We start from the raw sequence: 16,628 nt of genomic DNA, 5'->3' as shown, positions 1-16,628 counted from the left end.
ATTCCAGAGCCATCTAAGCCCCCCCAAAAAAATGCTTATGTAATAATTCACATTAGATAAGAAAAATTAATTCTACCCAAATCTCTAGGCTCAAAGTCAAGATCTATATATGAAAGTTCCTCCACCCTGATAAAGCCACCTACTGCACTCAATCCATGTTGTCCCCAGACTAGCTCAGAAAATGAAGAAGTCTTTTCTTCTTCTCCCCTTAAAAATGTTGTTGGTGAATGCAGACCTCAGAGGAAGTGCTTGGCCTCAGTGGGAGATGCCCAGAGACTGCAACAGGGGAAAGGTGGCCCCCTAGGCCCAGTCTGTCTCCATGTTGCTCACTTTCTTGGTGAGCTGTAAGAGGGTGCTATCTGCAAAGCCAAAGCCTTCTTTTAGCAGGACAGTGATGTATGAGCTCCATGCATAGGAAAGGACTTCCTGAGGTGAAGTTCTCCAGGTTATCACACACTTCCATGGCTTTTCCTTCAAAGTCTTCAACTTTTAAAACACCCTCCTTTTTCATAATCAAGCATGTGTGTTTCAACCACTTGGTCAGAGAAAGCATAGAAGGAGCTTCCTTGGATCTCCTCTGGCTGATGAAGCTTTCCTTACACCACCCCCAGCACTTCATTGTAGCAGGGCTACATCTCTCCTTCTCAATTGCCACCAAACTGGCATTTCACACCCACAAAGATCCATTCTGCTTCCAACATCTTGGTAGACAGGCACTTTGGAATATGTATCCATCAATCCTTTCTGTTTGCGGGGCTCCCAGGGTTGCTAGTCCTGCAGCTTTCAATCCAAATCCCAAGTAACTATGTGTATAGATCTTCTCAAAGGAAGTGAGGTATTCCTTAGGGGTTTATTCCAGGGTTTTCTCAAACTACAGCAGGAACATGATTTGGGTGGAGGCCCTCTAAGGTCCAGAGTCCTGACGGTCTCCTGACTATGGCCATGTAGCTTACCTGTTAGGAAACTCACAGTAACCCAAGCCAATATGCCTTCATAATCCATCCATGATGCTACCAATGTCATCTGGGACTGGGAAAGGTGACTTCTTGAAGATCTTCTCCCAAGAGCAGAGCCTGGACTTTCTGTTTGGGCAGTAAGCACAGATCTGCTGTTGCCTTCAGGATCACTGGGGTCCTTTTCCAGTGACTTTGGGGAATTGAGTCTTTGGCCACCTCTAGGAGTTCTTCAACAGTCTCAGCACCCTGCTTAGGTTGATTTACAAAAGCATGAAGTGCTGGATTCACAGAACCAAAGATTTTCCCTTCCAGAACTGGAAGCTGTCCTGGTATTTTCTGCAAAAAGGTTTAAACATGAATTCAAGTTCCAGAGCTTTCTGCATCAAACATAATTCTATACAAGGTGCTAGCACTGACATTTATGGGACACGTGGAAGACAGGAAGACACCCTCAAACCAAGTCTGCTGGTCTCTGTGGAAGACAGTGCTACAAACACAAGATGTCACCAGCACAAAAAAGACTGTGGCCCAGGGAGTGGCCCTACTCTATCTAAGGTGGTGACTTGAAGTTTGATTGTGGAAGGAGTGCTGCTCACGACCCTGTAGTGGATCTTAAAGCACTCACTTCAGTTGATTCTTCTTTTATAGAAAATGAGCCTGTCACACAGATCAATCTACATAGCTTGTGTCCACATACCTGGTCTACCTATCAGGACCATAATGATCTTGTCAGCATGAGGACTCAGCCAATATACTCCATATTTCTATACTGACCAGGAACGCATATGCCCCCCTGACCTAATTGATTCATTTTAAATCTCAACTGATATTTTTACATGGTTTTAGATATTCATGTCAAGATAAGTAATAGGTCAAACTTTACCTTTCCAACCAATCATCAATGTTTCAGAGAGCAAAAATGTTTTAAAACCCTATGTCCATTTTATCCATGTTTTAAGATTATTGAGTAGGGAGCAGGGAATGGAAGGCAGTATAGTTGAAATAATGGCAGATACTGACAGCTACTGAAACTGAGTTGTTGGCACAAGAACATCAACTATATTGCTCTGTCTGTGTAATATATGTTTAAAATGATCATTAAAGATCTTTTTAAAATCTTCATTGCAGAGTCTTTCAAAATTGAACTGGAAAATAAGGAAAAAGAAACTTTTTAATTTTCAGGGTAACCTGTAGACTATTTGATATTTGATGTCTTCCCCTGAGTTCAAATGTTTAAAATTCTGGGATTTCTTCAGAAAGTTTGCTTTAAAAAAAAAAAAGCAGCCCACTAGGAGATAGAGTCTCTAGATAAAATTTAGGGGCTTTCCTATCTTGATGGAGGTCATGAAGTCATCAAGTCATAATGGCTCTACATGCTCTACAACATCATCTTTGGAAAGGAGGATTGTGGATCACTAACTTCAGAGGCAGCGAGGGGATTCCACTCCCGCAGGGTGAAAGCAGGTAAGAGCACACTGTGCTCACTCTACAACCTCCCCGCCCTGCCTGCATGGGGATAATAGGCCTGATTACAGACCCAGCTGTGGTAAACTAGTCCTCTCTCCTGACTCGTCTGCAAAACATAGCCAATCTACAATTCCAGGAATAGCTTAAATCCTTTACAGATAATGATGGAGTTTTGCATTTAAAAAAAAAAACTTTCTTGAATTCTAAAATAGTGCTAAAACAAATAAGAGCCAGCACTGTGTTTTTGATTTGATATCTTTTTAGATGTGTACAGTCTTCAAAATTCAAAAGACATGATTTTTGCCTGACTGGCAACATCGTGTATGTTCAACCTTCTGATGCACTTTTTCATTTATTCCAAAGATGGAGTATGTTTCAGGGGCTAGGAGATGTTCTAGACTCATGGTTTTGGAACAACTTATATCTTCTGAAACAGCCTGGAAATGTGTACTTCAGCTCTTACCTCCTTAAGCGTGATCGGTTGAATTTGGTAGAGCTTAATGATTCTACTCTGACCTCTGATCCTTTCACCAGCCATAATTTACCAATTCATTGAGGTGCTAATTTCAGTAAAAGCAGAAATATCACCAGGCTCCATTGGTAATGCTCACCTGTAATCACAGCAGCTCGGGAAGCTGAGGCAGGAGGATCACAAGTTCAAAGCCAGCTTTAGCAACAGTGAGGCACTAAGTAACTCAGTGAGAGCCTGTCTCTAATAAAATACAAAAAAGGGCTGGGGAGTGGCCCAGTTGTTGAGTGCCCCTGAGTTCAATCCCCAGTACCCCCCCACCCACCCAACCCCCCCGCTGCAAAAAAAAAAAAAAAAAGCAGAAATATCATCTTAAGTCTCATTTAAACCCCTGATTCCTTAGCAAGTTATTACATAGCAGATTACTGGTACAAAATTTTCAAAAATAAACCATTTAAACTGAGGTTGAAGTGAGTGAAGACTAGTAATAGTGCAATGAATTTGGTTATATCTAATGTCTACCTTACACATTTGTTATAAACAACTGTAGGGAAATAATTTTAATGCAGTAAGACATTAATTCAACAAAAAGACTTGCTACCACCTCACAGCCATTACTATTAAAAACTACAAAGTAACAAGTATTGGCAATGATGTACAGAAATTGAGACCCTTGCTCACTATTGGTAAGAATGTTAAATAAGCAGCTGCTATGAAAAGGAGTATTTCAGTTCCTCAAGATATTAAAAACAGAATCACCATATGATCCACAAATTCCATATCTGAGTATTCATCCAAGAGAATTGAGCAAGGTTTTTCTTTTAGTCTCTGCATCACTGTGACCAAAGACCTGATTCAAGAACAACTTAGAAGAAGAAAAGTTTATTTTGCTTTATGATTTCATAAGTTCAGCCTATGGTCAGCCAATTCCATGGCTCTGGGCCCCAGGTGAGGCAGAATATTATGGTGGAAGGGCACAGCTTCTCAGAACATGGCAACCAAGAGGTAGAGAGAGGGAGATCTGCACCCCAGAGACAAAGCATGAATCCCAAAGACATACCCCAAGTAGCCTACTTCCTCCAGCCACACCCTACCTGCAGTTATCACTCAGTTACTCCATTCTGGTCTAGCTCACTAATTAAGTTGCAGCTCTTATAATCTAATTATTTCACCATTGAAAATTCTTCCATTACTTCACACATGAGCCTTTAAGAGACCACTCTTATCTAAACCATAACATTTCTCCCTGACCCCAAAAGCTCATGCCCATCTCATGATGCAAAATACATGTAATCTTAACAGTTACAGCATTGCTCAAAAGTCCAAGTCCAAAATCTCATCTGAGACACAAAGCAAACGTGGATATTTTCCCCTGTAAACATCAAAAGCAAGTTACACATACCAAATATATCATGGCACAAATTAAACATTTCCATGCCACAAGGGAGAAATAGGGGCATAGGAAGAAAGGATGGAAACAAATAAGACCTAAATCCAGCTGGACAAACAAGTCCTATAGCTCCATGGCAACTGGGGCACATGGCATTGTGATATTCTCTCATGTGTGGCTCTGCCCCTATGGTCTTGCCAGTTGCAGCCCACATGACCTCTCTCTTGACTCGTCACTGATCCATTTCTGCAACTTTCCTTGGCATACATTCCGAGTGACTGACATCTCTTAATCTCAGGAGTCTCCACTGCAGCTTTGGCTTCCTTCTTCCTTCTCTATGCATCTCCCTCTCAGGGGCAAACCACAGGGACTCCAACCTGTTTAACTTTACCTGGCCTCCCAGGCCTTCCTTGGAAATCTCAGCATTCCTACAGAACCAGAACCACGTGGTTGAGGCCAACACCTATTGCCATCACAAACAGTAGCCAAGCCTCCTGGGACCCTGGCTGCACAATCCCTGAGAGCCTGGGTGGCTAAGCATGATGAAACTATTTCTTAGACCACTCTGTGAAAGCAGGGTTCACCCATCGTTGCTTCTCAAAGTAATATTTACTTTTATACACTTGAGCCTGAGACAGATGTGGTCTTGTCAACTCCCATGATAACCTCAAACCATCTTTCCTTTTCTAAGTATAGGACTTAGCATCTCTTTAGTGGCTATAATATCTATAACCACCTCAACTTCCCTAGCTTCAATTTTATTCACACTTTTCTGGCCAAACTGTGGGTTTTTCAAACCTTTATCATCTGCTTTGTGCTCCTGATTATCACTGTAAACTTAGTTAAAAGATGCCAGCAATATCCATGCCATCACGTGAAAGCTGTGCTGCCTTGAAATTTCCTCCAGCAGATTAATTAGCCCATCACTATTAAATTCAGCTTTACATAAAGTCTCAGGACATGGACAAAATGTACGTTACTTCTTTGCCAGAAAGCAATATGAATGACTTCTAGTCCAATTTCCAATAGAGTCCTTATTTCCCACTTAAACCTCATGAGCACAGTTTTACTGACCATAGTCCTACGGGCATTCTGGTCATCTGAGCCCCTACCAAATTCACCCATTAAATTCCACTTACAGCATTCTAAAGTTTGTCCAGCTTGCATCTCTAAACTTTTTCAAACTTCCTCCCATAAACTCCAAAAAGCTCCAAAAGATTCTGGATCATTTGGTCAGGTTTATCACAGAAACAATCCTACTTCTTGGAACCAATTTCTATTATAGTAAGTTTTTTGTTGTTGTTGTTGTTGTTGTTGTTTCATGTCTGTGACCAAAAGATCTGACAAGAACAACTTAGTGGAGGTTTCAGAGGTTTAGTCCATGATTAATTTAGATCCAAGGTGAGGCAGAATTTCATGGAGGAAAAACAGCACAAGACATGACAAGCCAGGAAACACACAAGAGAGAGAGAGAGCACTCTAGGGACAAAAAATAAGCCCCCAAAGTATGCCCCCAGTGACCTACTTCCTCTAGCAAGATCTTATCTGCCTACAGTTACCACAGTTAATGATTCATTTGGATTAACTCACTGTTATAGCTCTCATAATCTAATCACTTTGCCTTTTAAAATTCTTACATAGCCTCACAAATGAGCTTTTGGGGGACGCTTCATATCTAAACAATAACAGTCAAGAAGAATTATTTATATGCTCATATTCATAGCAGCATTATTCATAATGACCAAAAGTGGCAGCAATGTAAGTGTCCACTGTCAGATTAATGGAGGAACAAAGCGTGGTTCTGTACACACATAGAGGGGAATATTATTCAGCATAGTACAACATGAACGAACTTTTACACTAAGTGAAGTTAGCCAGTCACAAAAATACAAATACTCAGCTCATATGGGAAACTTAGAGTAGTCAAATTCATAGAGACAGAAAGCACATGGTGGTTGCCAAGAACTGAAAAGGGGTGAATGGGGAGTTGCTTTTTAATGGACATAGAGTCTTAATTTGGAAAGATGAAAACAGTTTTGGAAATTGATTACACAACAATGTGGATATACTTAAATGCTATAGAACTGTCCTCTTAAAAAAAGATGGTAAATTTTATGTTATGTGTACTTCACAACAATTCTTTTTAAGTCAAACAAAGCCTTCCATTCCTATTCTCTAGAGTCTTTTGAAAGTGTTACTGACTGTGGGGCCCAGGTGGCCATGCTCTTAATGGAGCTCCCAGATGAATTGCTCCAAGGATACATTGTAAATCAGTTGGAAGCCCCAGAGCACAGCAGCAGACAGCAGAGAAGAAACCATCGCTGGTAGAGCTTGATGAGGTGCCACTTTGAGACATAGGCAGTTTGCATTTGGCTGTGTCCAGTAACATACAAGGCTCTAGATTCAAAAAGTTTCAATCAGGGATTTCATCTATATTAACAACAGACATACATTGCAGCAATGTCTATCTTATCAGATGTACCCTTCAGCATACAAAAATGTGAAGGTAGAGACACAATTTTAGGTTAAACAGATGAATCAATAACTGTAGTCAGTGCGTGCTTCCTGCTATCCACCTTCACACTCTTTGCCCATACTTGTGCTGGTGGGAAAAAATTGAAAACCAACTACTGGATACAATTGTAAAGTTCTAGAGCCAAAAGGGCATTCAGAGATACTCTGTCTCAAGGTGGAAAATAAGTTTTAACTTTCATGGCAACCCCAATCATTTGGTGATAGCTACCTTGAATGTGATACTAAAAAAATTCCAAAGCTACTTCTGGACTTAATGAGAAACCATGCCTTGATGGGTGGTTTATGTCAGACCAAGATTATTCAGAGATACTAAAATGGAGGTGGAAATAAGTCAGCAGTTCAAAGCCCATTCTTTGAGGAGCACAGTGACTTCCCAAGTATGAAGAACAAGTTGGCGAGCTATAAAATGGAATTTGCCATATTCCTACCAAGTTCCAGACCAAAGAACTGGAAATTCACTGGGACAAGGGGAAGCAAGGAAGAAGAAGGTGAGTTAGGGGGTATCTTCCTCCACATAGCTAGAATTTTTCTAAGTGAGGTGGCCTCCAGATTTGGGTGAGCTCACCAGAAAAGAAATAGCAGAGAATCATAGAAGCGGGAAGACAAAAATGAAAGCCTGTAAGAGGAGAAACATCCAGAAAAAGATATGCTTCTTAAGAATCAGAAGGGAGGGTTAGGGCAGTAGCTCAGTGGTAGAGTGCTTGCCTAGCCTGTGTAAGGTGCTGGGTTCAATTCTCAGAACCGCATATAAATACATACATACATACATGCATGCATACATACATACATACATACATAAAAGTTGGAATACTGCGTCTCTGAGAGTGTAGAGGACCCGTATCCAGCATCAACAATTAAAAAAAAAAAAAAGGAATCAGAGGAGACCTGTTTTGTTTTTGTTTTTTCATGATTATTAATATAAGTTTTATCAGCTCTCTTGTTAATCATATTAACTACTGTCTCTGACATCTGATACAGAGTTTGTGACTCTGGTATTTAGATAATCCATGGATTTGTTTCTATTGTCTGGTTTTCCTTTGGTTTTGATCATGAGTTTCTGTCTTCTGGTATTCCAGTTAGCTCTTAATTACCATATTTGTATATGAAGAAGTATAGAGATATGCTTACTGTTCCGGGGAATAAATTTCTTCTTAAAATCAGTTAGATCAAAGGCAGATCCAGTTAGGAGCTGAGATGCTTTGAGACCAGGTTTCAGCCTTTGAAAGGACTGGTCTATTTCTGGTTTACCCTTTTTTATTGTAGGAACTTGTCTTTCAAGTCTCAACTCAGGTGTTTACCACGGCCCCTTCTCCTTGGGGATCCTAAAATTCAGTTTAGTTTGTCGGTTTTTATGTTTGTTTTTGTCTACCTAGCTCCATGATAAAACTGGAAACACAAAGCCCTCCATTTTTGCCTATCCTTTCATCCCTGCTAACAAACCTGAAAGAGGAAAGCAGCAGAGAAATTCAGGATCACCTCAAAGCCTTTCCCCCTCTGTTCCTGCCCTTCAAGTCCTGCCTATCTTGGTTACTTTCTGAGGATTTTAAACAGCTATTCATATACTTATATCTGTTCTTGGCAAGAGAATTGGTCTGATATTTGTTTTCCATTATGGTCAGGTAGAGAAGTATATTTCATTCTAATAAATTAATTTTTCTACTACTAAATGGCTCAAGAAATTGTAAACAAAAATTAAAGATATTAAAGAAGAAAAAATTCACCCGTAATTCTATGATCTTGACCTACTCCAGTATTTTGATGTTTTTTTAAATTCTTTTCTCCTATGCACTTATGTTGGCCTACATTCATAGAATTATTGCAATGAAGTAATAATTGTATGACTATAGCTCTGTATCCTAGCAAGAACTCTGAGGACAAGTGTACACATGTTTAAAGTGTAAATTGCTTTTTACTGGAGAAAACATGGCGACAGGAAGTGAGTGAGTGAGCCGCTCCAGGCCCTGCGCTGCAGCGCCCGCAGATCTCACCTAGTTGGAATACTGCATCTCTGAGAGTGTTAGAGGACCCCTATCCAGCAGCTCTCCGCAGAAATCACCAGCGCTGTGACCCTGCATGGGGCTCCAGGACTCAGCGTTTAAGCAAGACGCCCAGCCTTGGAGCAGGACCCAAAGCCCAAACTTCCAGCCCACGCAAAACTCAGCCAGCGCCTGAGCAGAATCACCTGTCAACACATCTGCAGATCGCCAAGACTTCACTCCACTCCCATGCAGGTCACTCAGCTGCTACCTACCCACAGCACAATGGCTCCCCCCACCTTGCCAGGCTCCTCCCACCTTACCAGGCTCCTCCCACCTCATCAGGCTCCTCCCACTCATCAGGCTCCCCCCACCTCACCAGGCTCCCCCCACCTCACCAGACACCATGCCACTGAAAGCAGACCACCGCCATCTTGGCTCAACATTCTCACCATTTTAGTTGCGGGCAGTTCTCAGATCGGATCTCCAGCGGCCAGGTACCAGGTTTCCAACCTTACCCCCTCCAGCGGCAGTAACCCAACACAGTAGTTGCCCAACACAGGTGTGCAGTGCGACTAGGGAGCCGCCCACAGGAGCCCTGGGGTGAGAGTTTCCTCAGTTGGGAACTGCTAGGGGAGAGGGAGAGACCAGGAACTGGGAAATCTCCAGGCAAGAGACAGAGATAGTACCAGGCGCTCAAGTCATACAAGCGAGTGGTCCCAAAAAGAGACCTGTGAGGTGCAATCTCCCTGCAGGCACTGGCTGATGCCACTCCCCACATCCAGGTGCCCTGCGCCAGGACCAGTCTTCCCACCCTGGTTACCTCCACCATCTGAAGGGCAGAGACACCAGCTTACAATAGACTATACCACCTACTGGATGGGAAGAGAAGCAGGAAAGATATAGATCTCTAAAGGTAGCTACAACCCTGGTTTCTTCCTTCCAGTTGTTTGTTTGTTTGTTTGTTTTTCTCTTCTACCCCTCTATCCTCCACCCTCACATCTCCAACATATTTGAAACCAAGAACTTTGCATGAAATAGGACTTTGAGGACTGATTTATTTGAATAATATAATATAGAGGTGTTGTATATGCCTTTTTTTCTTTTCCTTCTTTCATTTTTCTTTCCCCCTCCAAATTTTATTGTTTTAACATCGGTATTTTTCTATTTCATATGTGTGTTTGTTTTATGTACTCTACTGTCATCCCACGTACTTGCCTACCCTAAATTACTTCCTGTCTATTCTCTTGCTACTAACCCTCTTCATTAGATTTCTCTTTCACATTTCCTAAGATATATTAACTCTATATCCTCACATCCTACCTCCTCAGCGTATTATCCTATGCCCCACCCTCAGTTTATTTTCCACCATCAGAAACTGTAAACCTTTTTATAAAACTAATGATTATATCTTAGATAATAATTGAATCCAACATTTCTGTACATTGAGACTAAACTGTAAACATCTTAATAACAACAAATTGTTCATAGGTAGTATATTGTTGATATTGGGATCTGTTAATATTGTCCTTCCCCACAAAGGGGAGGTCTTGGAATACTACAAGAGCACTACAAACCTATAGGGTAAAAACAGTAACAATCTAGACCCACAGAGCTGGAAAGGAAGACACACAAGCAACATGAAAAGACAAGGGAAGAAAGTGCCTCAAACAAATGAAGACATCACATCATTAGAATTATTGGCAGCCACAGCAGAAGAAATTACAGAGAAGGAGTGTAGGATGTACATGGTTAAAATGTTCTGTGAACTCAAGGAAGATATAAGAGAGCAAATACAGGCAGTGAAAGATCACTTCGACAAGGAGCTACGAAACAGAGGAGCAAAAGATCACCTCAACAGGGAGATAGAGGTTCTAAAAAAAATGGGTGCCAACCAAGAATCTTGTATTCATCAAAATTAAACTTTATATTTGAAGATGAAATAAAAACCTTCTGTGATAAACAAAAGTTAAAAGAATTTATAGCTAGAAAACCGACACTACAAAACATCTTTGGAAAAATATTCCATGAAGAGGAAACAAAAAACAACAATGAAAATCAGCAGAGGGAGGTAGTACCCTAAAGGAAAAACTAATCAAAGAAGAAAATCAAGTCAAGTTAAATAACAAAAATAAACAAATATGGCTGGGAATAGAGTGTAAATTCCTTTAAAAGGCTTTAATAAGTTATGTAAGGATTCAGATATAGTCTAAGATACCAAAGAGCTAATGATGTGATTAACAGGACAAAACAAAAAACAAACAAAAAATATATATCACTTTAAAAGTTTTCAACTAATAGGCAAAAGCCTATATCTAACTATTTGATTTAATAACAATGAAATTATATTCAATTTTTTAAAAATCAAATGGCCCAAGGAGCTATACCTAAACTAACATCACCAAATAAACAAATAAACAAAAAAAAACTCCATGGATTTTTCTTGGATTATTGCTTAAGCTTCTTTTCTTTAAAAAAATAAAAATAAAATAAATTGGTTTTGTCTGGCTTTCATTTATTGTCTCCTCCCAATCGTAAATACTCTACATGTGTTTGTGAGCAGTAAGCCTTTGGCTGACCTATATATTGAGTTCATACAAGATCAAGCCACCAAGGTGCTAAGCTGACCATGACCCCTACTCTTGATGAGCTGTTATCCTGTGAAGTCAGTGTTCTGAAGACAGAATTTCACAGTAGGGATTTTCTACATCTATATTGTAGAAGAAAGTATTTGCAGTATAGTAGATTTTTCACTAGACCAAGTGAATAAGCACCTTGTAGTATCAATGTTAAATCCCACTTCCCTATGGGTTTTAGGTTCACACCAGCCCCAGAATCAAGGCAGGCCAGCATGAGCCCTGGAAATTGCTCTGTAGACTGGAGATCAGGGAGCATGTGGCATTTCCCATTCTCTTGCTGCCAGACCTGATGAACTGGTGTCTTCAGAGGAGTTCAGCTGCTTAGCCAACAAATCTGTGAAGCATATCATTGTATATTATAACCTAATCATGTATGATTCTAAAGGTTTCTCAAAGGTAAATTGGAAATGTATGGAAATATTTGAAGCTAATTCATCCTTCCAAATAACTGTATTTCTATTCACATACACAAACTAATATTTCTTTATAAATAAAGCATAGTATGATATGAGGTTAATGTTTCAAAGAAACTACTATTAATAATATCTTAAGCTTTGTAATATCTACCATCACCAATATAAACAAATGAACAAGTTCATCAACACAAATAAATAATTTAACATGAAACTGAGAACTATTACATGTAAGTCACAGAGATTTCTGCAGGGAAGTAACACTTTTTAGTTCTGATTTTGTACCATTCTTAGATTTCTTCAAAATGCATATAAAAATAGCCATTTGATATAAGTACATGTTCTCAGATATTAATAAATTCCCAACTTTTTAATAGAGAATTTTTGAGACTACCTGGTTCTTTTCCAAATTGTGTTTTCATCAAAATATAACATTTCCTGGGAAGGTCTTTGCATCATTAAAATTTTACACTCTCATTCAATGGCTTAATGTTAATGTGGGTGGAAAGTAGCAGAAAACAACAAAACTTTTAAACTGAATTAATATAGAGGGGTTGGGCAGCTATTTAAGCTCACTGTGAAGCAAGCATTCTTTACCCAGCCCAAATTCACACCTTTTCAAAGTTTTAATAAGTATTATCATAGGCCTTGAGATCCAAGAGAAACCACTGCACACTGCAAATGTCAATTCTTGAAGGACAAAGATCAATTGCTATTGACTATCAGGATGCAAAGCTGACACTGGGATAAACAAATATTTTTAGAAAGGCTTTTTAGAGCCATTAAAGGATCTTTGATGGCTTAAACTGGAAAGATTTATCATTCGGGAAACAATAACATCGTGCAATTATCAAAAGGTTTACTTTTTTAAAGCGGATGGTACAAGTACAGAGGATCAACTAAACAAGGCTGAGTGATTCTAATTCCAATCTGCTCCTCCTTGTGCAATTTTGTGTCTTTGAGGAATCACTGAAGTTGGGTGGTCCATTTAGTATTAGACATTGGAACAAGCATCCCTTTTATTCTACACACATTAATGGCAGACATTTCCATAAGTAAATATTTTTGTAAATATGTCTTAAGTTTCTCTAAGACCTTTTTATTGCTATAACACCCAAGGGGAAAAAATACTCCACTTCTTTTTAAGTGATCATAAAAGAAATCTAAATAGAAAAGCACAAATATGTAATTACTATGATCTTTTATTACATCAATAAATAAGCTTTGGTTTCCACAGCTGATATCAGAATCTAAGCCAGGAAAAATCTGGAGCAATGACCAAAGAAAATGCCTTTTTTTTTTAATAACTCTTTTTAGTCCCTTATGATTTTTGAAGGATCCACCAAAATAATCTGAGTAAACCACAAAAAGACATAGGTGGAAGATAATAGTGGTAGGATTACAGCACAGGGGCTCTAGAACCTAGAAAGTAATAAATGAAATCTTAGTCCTATAGACTGCAATGGTATAAGAACGGCTGAAGGGAAGTATCACATTTTCTTGCTGGGTCAAAGACAGCCAAATGCTGGAATCTGACTGTTTCACACCTAAAACGTATTAAATCTTTAAAAATCTAGAGAGATATGAAGAGGAAAAAATATCTCTAATGTAAATTGGAAAAAAAAGTCTGTTTACCAGAAATACAAGAAAAGGGGAGCTTTTGTGTACCCAGAATTTTCAGGACTAGAATATTTTGAAGTAATAGCCAACAGTGCTCAAGTTTTAAAAGAGTAAAAAGGCTTTTTCCACTCACCCTGCTGTTCTTTACACTGGACATCTGTCAGACAAATATTAAGGAATGAAGGACAAAAAAAAAGATGAAGAAACACATCCCAGCAATCTGTCTAGGCTTTACCTCTGTCCAACACTGACTAGAACACGTGTGGAGACCACTGTCCTCTGAGTGCTTAAGAACTGAGTAGATAAAGGGAGGAAGTGAAATTGGACATGTAAAGAAGGAGCAGGATGCTTTTAGACTTGGACATTTGTGTAATGGTCAGTTCTTAGAAAGCAAGGAGTCTAATAATGAACTTTATAACAGTATGTCACAATACCTAGCATGCCAGAAAGCCTGTCTTGGGGCCAGTTGATTTAGCTCTCTGAGTTTCCACTTTGCATCTATATAATGATGAGACAAATTGTAATCCCCATCTTCAATCCCAGCCCAAAGCCCTCCATCTGTAACAGGAAAGCCCTTTGTACATGTACACAAGGCTCGTTTTTGCCATTGTCTTTCTTTCTAAGTCAAAATCCACTGCTTGGGCTCTTGTCCTCAGCAGCCTAACAGAAGTAACATATGCAATTCATTTATGATTCTCATGAGTAAAGGATACTAGGTGGGAAATTATATACTTGGATTACATGGGCAATTAACCAGCTTTGTCAGCTGAAGTGGTGACAGCTGTTAATCATATCATTTAATTCTCCCTTATTTTTTAATGTTATTATTACTCTTATAACAATTTTCCAACCTTTTTACTTTCTCCCAATCTTTTTTTTCCCCCTTTAGAAAGGCCTAACTGAACTCTTCCTGACCTTCCTTTATGCTGGATAATTTCCTCCCTGGAAACACAGGCTTCGTTTCATTTCAGTCTTCTAGTTTCCTGATTTGAGCTCCCTCTGCTGATTGTAACCAATTTGCTTTTAAGGGTTGAGGCAGACATTAAATTAAGGCACTAACACACACTGCCCCATAATCTCCAGTGACAGGAGAAAAAAAAATGTGTTACTTGATAGAACTTGGAGGCACCTTTCAGATTGTATGTATAGTCCGACCTCTTATAAGTAAGAAAACTGAATTTTCATAAACATTCCACTGAAAAACACTGGACTCTACAATGTTAACATTCTTGTAGTGGTTTGTCATTGCCATCTGACAGCTGGAGGACACTAATGAGTTCTTGCTCAGATTTTAAATCCACAATTCAAAAAAAAAAAAAAAAACATAAGATCATCATTATCATAACCCCCTGAAAATTCTGGACAGGAGAAGTTGGCTAACACAGCTCTATTGGTCAGAGTTTTCAGTGGAAAAAAACAACAGAATTCCCTTTGGCTAACTTAAGCAAAAATGAGATGTACTAAAGGATATTGTGTAACTTACAAAATCATAAGAAGACCAGAGACTCATTTTCCAGGAAAATGCTCCAAACATTGCCACAAATTAGCTAATGAAGACACTGAAGCTGGTGTTCTTGACAGGACTTGACTTTACTGTCGCTGCTACCATTTTCAATACAAATGTGACTTCTTACTCCCTCTGCACATCTGAGAGCCAACTGTCTCCACAGTCCTATAAACCAGGAAAGGGAAGTCACCACTTGTCCTCATGCTCATTCAAACCAAAGCTCCACATGTCCCTTTCATGCTGCAAAGGACACTAAGACTCATCATTTGGGAATTGCCCCAAATATGCAAAGACTATTCAAAAACTGGTGGGCAAGCAAAGATATCACAAAGATAGACTTCAGTAGCAAAATGGAAAATAGCATCCCAGCTCCTCCTGCTCCATCCCTCTGTCCTTGCCCATTTTGTGATAGCACAATTATATTCCCAAATGACTCCTGTTCTGCAGTCAACAGGAAAAAAAAAAGCATTCTCTTTATCTACATGCACAGCCAAAGCAATACTGGGCACACAGTAGGTGTTCAGCAACACTTATCAAAAAACTGAAATCTTACATAGTACTTATATTTAATCCAATAAATAAATATGAAGCTGCTGAGTCTAGCACTTGTTTTGGGTGTAGAGTGATGATAAATAGATGAATAAAATATAACACAGTTCTTGAGGGTGTATGGCCTGGGAATTAGAGAAATATTTGTGGACTAAATTTAACACAGCCTGACAAATATCATACAATGATAGAAATGTTAAGCATGTCAGGAAAACATAAGATAAATCACCAATTAATTCTGCCTTGAGTTTGCAAGCTGGGGCAGTGGAATAGTAATATTTGACCTACAAATTTTATGGAAGAAGAAAAAGTGCATATCAAGCCGAGGAACTAGTGAGAACTAAAGCTTATAAGCACCTGGTGATGCCAGGCATTCTTCCAAGACTTCTACACATACTAGCTCCTGGAACACACTTAATCTGTAGGGGAGCTATAATTATTGTTGGTGTTTCACAGGGACTTTGAACATGGGTGTCCTGATTCCAGCATCTGGGCTCTGCACTGTGATCCCAACACCGTGCTGCTATCTCGCAGTAGCATAGGCACAGATACAGAAGCATGAAAGAGTACAGTGCAATGAAGAGCAGAAGCTCAGCCATTTTCAGGGTGGTTACTGCATATATTAGTGTGGATATAAAGAAAAGGCTGAAAGATGTAACCATCAGTAACCACCTTCAACATCACTCTTAATCAGCAAATGTCTGAGACCAATGGGGCTTATCTTTGCGGGGGAGAAGGGGGCTTTTTTTCTCCCCAAGATGGGCAATAGAAAAAGCAAAAGCTGTTCCAAGGGAGCAGAGTCTTCTCTGTTGTGCAGTTCTTCCTAGATTAATTTGGGGTCTGCCTGAGTGTAACCAGCATGAAGCCATGCTCCCCCTCTGACAAGCTGGCTTGGGTATGTGCCTCCTTTCTACAACTCTTACAAAGCATCTCTGGGACCACAATTGCTTCATACGGAAGCATAGTAAATATTCTTTTGAAGGCAATTTCAGAAACATCGTCACTTGAAACACATAAAACTAAAGCAAGCTACTTTTTGGAAAACCTCCTAAACAAAATAATTCCCCACTAGAAAAGTAAGATCAGCTGGTTTACTTATGTGACTTG

General features: G+C 39.5%; 1 pseudogene; it reads right to left on the bottom strand.

Moving 5' to 3' along the window:
• Nucleotides 1–255: 255 nt before the first annotated feature.
• LOC114094758 (ectonucleoside triphosphate diphosphohydrolase 5-like) lies at nt 256–9,625 on the bottom strand (annotated as a pseudogene).
• Between the last annotated feature and the right edge of the window lie 7,003 nt (nt 9,626–16,628).

This window comes from Marmota flaviventris, chromosome 11 (genome assembly GCF_047511675.1).
Source record: "Marmota flaviventris isolate mMarFla1 chromosome 11, mMarFla1.hap1, whole genome shotgun sequence".
NCBI lineage: Eukaryota > Metazoa > Chordata > Mammalia > Rodentia > Sciuridae > Marmota > Marmota flaviventris.
The sequence above is the reverse complement of the archived record's forward strand: the minus strand, read 5'-3'. Positions and strand labels throughout refer to the sequence as shown.